At 46.2% G+C, this 5,312-nt stretch overlaps 1 pseudogene; it reads left to right on the forward strand.

Annotated features, from left to right (window-relative positions):
* Positions 1-4,936: 4,936 nt before the first annotated feature.
* On the forward strand, positions 4,937-5,091 carry LOC140707101 (U1 spliceosomal RNA; annotated as a pseudogene).
* The last annotated feature ends 221 nt before the right edge of the window (positions 5,092-5,312 follow it).

Below are 5,312 nucleotides of genomic sequence, written 5' to 3' on the forward strand. Positions count from 1 at the left end.
AGACCCCTGCACCTTAGCATAAAATGCAAGCGCAAACATTCTCCCTTGGATAGACCGGGGTGCTAATCCCTTGCACTGAATATGCACCACAAACTGCATCATATGATCATCTAAAGGAGGCCACTGCTGTCTTAAACCCTCCACCTTTCTAAAATTGAAAAATTCAGCACAGGCTGATGTGTAACTATGCCTGGTGCTAGGGCCTACAGCTAGACTCAGGGCTCTGTTGGCCTCAACCCGCCAAGATTTCATACCTCGATTGGCAACACGTCAGGTTGAACCTGTGTCCCTGGTGCCAACACCCCGAACCGATCCATCTGTTGATGGGACAGGGCATCAGCTATGGCATTCTCAATCTCTGGAATATGCTGGGCTTCAAAGACTACAGTATATTAAATTGTAGACAATGAATCACCATAGCCCTAACTAGTGCCATCACTCTCTGGGACCTGGATGTCAGTGAGTTAATGATGTACACCACTGCCTGGTTATCACACCAAAAGGTAGCCACCAAATTAGTCCACTGCTCTCCCTACAACCATGGGGACCCAACTATTGGGAATAACTCAAGAAACATAAGATCCCTCATAATATCTAACTTGTGCCATTCCTCTGGCCACATTCCTGCATACCATTGACCTCCAAAAAAGATAGTGTAACCCAGGGATCCCACTGCATCCCTCTGTACTTGAAAATCCACCCCTAGCTGGAGTTGGTCGCTCCAAAAGGAAGTACCATTGAAACCCTGGAGGAAATGCAGCCACACCTTCAAATCCTCCCTCATGCCCTGAGTTAGTCTTCTCTTGTGATGTGGCTTTTCAAGGCCCCTCATCGCCTCACATAATCTCCTGAGGAAAGCTCTCTCTGGAGCAACCACTTTGCAAGCAAAGTTTAGGTGTCCTACTATTTGCTGTAGCTCCCTCAGAGTAACCTTTTGATGCACTACCATTCCCTGCAGCCATGCCTGCAGATATGTAAGCTTTTCCTCTGGTAAACGGCTGGCTTGAATAGTAGTGTCCAACTCAATGCCCCAAAATACCAGTCTCTGGCTGGGGCCTTCCATCTTTTCCTCTGCCAAAGGGACACCTAAATCCCTGGCAAGCTCCTGAAATGTGCCCATCAACTCCTGACATTGAGGCGTTGCTTGAATACCACAAAAAAAAAAATCATCAAGGTAATGAACCACTCTGCCCCCCCCAACTTTACGCCGAAGTGCCCATTCCAAAAATGTGCTAAATTGCTCAAAAACTGAACAAGATATAGAACATCCCATTGGCAGCACCCTATCCATATAGCAACTTCCTTCAAAAGCAAACCCAAGGAGATTAAAATCTTCCGGTTAGACGGACAAAAGCCAAAATTCTAATTTGATGTCACATTTCCCCAGCAGAGCGTCAGTCCCACAACTCTGCACCATACATACCACCTCATCAAATGATGTATAGTGGACGCTGCAAAGTTCATGTGGAATTTTGTCATTAACTGAATCCCCCTCTGGAAATTATAAATGATGAATCAATCTAAACTCCCCAGATGTCTTTTTATGAATTATTCCCAGGGGCGACACTCTTAAATGTTCTACTGGAGGTGCAGGAAAAGGACGCAAAACTCATCCTTCCCTAACTTCCTTACTAATTTTCTGTCTAACAATGTCCTCTTGTCCCTTGACTGATTTTAAGTTGTTGGACCAGGTGGCTGTTCTATCACCCTTGACAGGAATATGAAAACCAAACTTGAAACCTTCTAACAAAAACCTATCTGCAACTTTGTCTGGATAGCAACTGAGCCACTGCTCCAAAATCTAATCTTTAATTGGGCTAGGGCCCCTTTGGAACAAAGGGTGAGGCTGGGGTGGCTTGAGACCCCCCCCTCCAGAGTCCCTTCCCATGTTGCCATCTAGTTGCCCTTTTGGGCATGCTAATGACGCGTGTGGACCACTACCTATGGAACATTGGTGCTCAAACCTGCACGGTCTCGTATTACAGGAACCTCGGGCATTGAATTCCCAGCGAAACAGGTGTGGTTGAACCACCTGACCCGCTGTCATGTGGGAATTGCCACCTTGTGACCTTTGCACCAAATGTCCACTATCAAACCTATCAACCAATGCCAAGTGGGATGGTGTCATGAGCCAAAGCCACAGGGTGTCATGTGGGACATCCCAGTGCATGCTTAGATGCCAATGCTGCCTGTGGATAAGGGCAAACCACAGTTCCCACATAAATAAAAAAGCCCATAAGCCAGTTAGCTCAACACCTGTCCAGCTTGTGCCTGCACAGTTTCTCACGTTCCCTATCTTCCTCCTTGTCCTTCTTATTTTCCTCAATTTCTCTGTTCATTAAATAAAAAACATCTACATACTTTTCCTTTCATATTTTTTCACTGTGGCCCGCAATAGATGATCTCCTAAGGGTAAAGACTGATCACCTTCGGGGGGGGGGGTGCACCTTGCCACTGAATTGTAACCTGTGTCTACTACAGCCAACACCGCTGTCCCACCTGTTCCTGCTGCTTCATTCGCCTGATGTACAGAAGGCTGGGTCGAAACAACCCCTAAATTGGAACCCATGTGCATACAGTGTCCACACCCTAGCACCTGTGGAAGTAAGACTGGGGGAACCAGCGCTGTCTGGCTCCCAGTAGCCCATGACCAAACACTCTCACACTGTGTAGTGCCCAGTGTAACAGTACCCCCACCTGATGATGTCACTCCTGGCACCACAGCAAGGGCATTTGTGGACGCAGGTTCCTCCAGCAGCACCATCTCCGTTCGGCTCCCAGGGAACCATCCCAACTGCAGCCACTTCTACCTTCTCTTCCCCCTCTGTCCTCTGAGTCTGGGTACTGGTTGATGCCATCTGTGATCTGCTGCACCACTGCTCATTGACCCACATCACTCCTTGCTGTGTCACTGGAATACGACCTGCTGAGGATGCACCTAATAAGCTGGAACGCTCTCCTTCTAAAATAGCGATGTGTGAAAGCATGAGATCACTGATCCTCATAAGCTCAGCCATTTCCTGTGATTTAGACTCCCTTCTTGACCTCCGCACTGCAGTTGCACTGTTAGCAACACCCTTCTGCACTCGCTCCCTCTCTAAAACACTAAGCTTCTCTCAAATTGTTCTATAATCCGGCCAGTCATCTTCGTCAGATGAGGAAATGACTGGCAGTGAACGTGGGGTGGGGGAGCTCTGCGCTTAGCAGGCTGTTTCCCCTTTTTCCCACTTCTATCACCCTTAGGACCCATACTGCTGCCTTTACCAAAGAACCCACTCTCCCCAGTTAATCTTATCCCTCTATCACTAGCACTAAGCAAAGCAATTTATCTGAATCTAAATAATCCCATAACAACACCTACAATTAATAGTGACTTATGTCTAACTAAACTGACCTCATATTTTTTGCTCCATAAGATGCACCTAACCTTAAGAAGCACCTAATATTTAGAGAAAGAACACAGGGAAAATATATTCTGAACCAAATAGTGTAATAAAATATTTAATAAACTATAACAGAATAACATTTGAACCATGTAAAGTGAACAGCAGTCCACAGTGGCATTAATATAGACCATTATCAGCCAGTGATAAGACCTACAGTATACCACTCTACCTATATTTTACATTTCCTTTCATCCACCTCCTCCCCATGCTTATAGAAATGTCTCAATGACAGATGAGATTGTTGTGCAACTCTGCCCATCTACAGCTCAAGCCTATATTAAGTTAGAAATGGTTTGTCTGATTTGGCACTGCATTGACAGGTCCCTTTTAGTTGTGTGGAGGATAAATAGTGGAATTAAACTATTTAACAGCTGGTTTTCCTTATTTACTTTAGGTTATGCAAAAGAACATCAACACAAAGCTTAACCTGATCCCATTCACCAGCAGTAGCACATGCGCAGCATAAGACTAAATCTTGGTTTTCTGACATAATTGAACGTTTATAGCATGCAAAGCACAACAGGTTAGGCCACACAAAGCCATGAACAATGTTCTTGATGAGTAAAAAAAACCGAATACAAACTATAGTAGCTGAAATCAGGAAGCAGGTACTGTGATCCAGTTAGAAGTCACGAGGCACAGTTAGTTTCCTTGCTGCCACACCCTTTGGAAATACATTCTCTGTTAGATGCCCAGAACTAGTTGAGAAGTTTGCAAGTTGAATCCAAATTTCCCATAGAAATGCATTGAAAATTAATTAATGCATTTTATAGGGGGGAAAAGGTCAGAAACTTTAAAAAACTTAAAAGAAAGTCACTTCCAGGTACTGTAGACTGAGCCTTGCTCTTCACAGTGCCTTGGTAGACCCCAGAACAGCCAAAAAACAGCCCCAAACAGCTAAAATCCAGCAGGCAAACGGCAGCCATTTTGTGCTCTTCTCTGCTCCTGCTCCTGCTCCTTTCCCCTCCCCTCTCCCCACCTAACAGCTGATCGGTGCTGGTCTGAACACTTCCTAGGCAGCTTTTAAAGCAAGTATGCACGTTTCTACACAAACAGGTTTCAACTCAAACGGAGCACCTTTTCACCCAAACACTAACCCCAAACAAACAGCTTTGAAACTAAATTTTACATTTTAAAATGACAATACCAGGCAGTTCCAGGTTCTCTCTCCCAGCTCTCTAACTGCTTGAACTAGCAAGGAAGCAGACAAGCAGCCTCTTCACTAACTGAAAGTTTGAATTTCCCCACTTTCCCTGCCTTCCCTGCATGTTAGGTATGCTAATATCTGTGCACTGGAGGATTGTGGGAGGAACATCCAGCCCTTGATGGGGGTCCTGTGGGGCACCCCAAAACAATGATTAGCTCTCTCGGCCTCTTTCGGGACTGGGGCAGTGCAGCCCTGTTCTGATCAGGAGTTGCAGCCAGGGGGGGTCACCATGCCTTTGGGGGACAGGGCACAGAAAGGAGCAGGAGGTTCAGAGGCCATTCCAACTCATACCTGGCAGAGGAGATACCATGATCATCAAAGTGGCTTTCCCAGGGTGAGGCTCATCTATTGCACTTTGGATGTGCTGACCCCTGTGATTTCCTCAAAAATGGGAAAATCAACTACTTAAGTGGGGGACTGTGTTTGTGGTTTCCCCTGGTTTTTATAGAATCACTCTTTCCCCTTTGGTCCTTGGCTGTTTTCACTGCCTGCTGCCATAGGCCTGTTGGCCTTGCTGGTTTTCCAGGTGGGCTCCAGGAAGCAGATCCTAGAAAGCCAGCAGTGCAGAATGGTGAGGTCCAAACAGCAAGCAGTCTCTGGTGCTAGTTCAGAGACCTCCCAGCATGACAGTGGGGGGCTTCTGAGTGGTGGTGGTGGAA

Source organism: Pogona vitticeps, chromosome 4 (assembly GCF_051106095.1).
Source record: "Pogona vitticeps strain Pit_001003342236 chromosome 4, PviZW2.1, whole genome shotgun sequence".
NCBI classification, from domain to species: domain Eukaryota; kingdom Metazoa; phylum Chordata; class Lepidosauria; order Squamata; family Agamidae; genus Pogona; species Pogona vitticeps.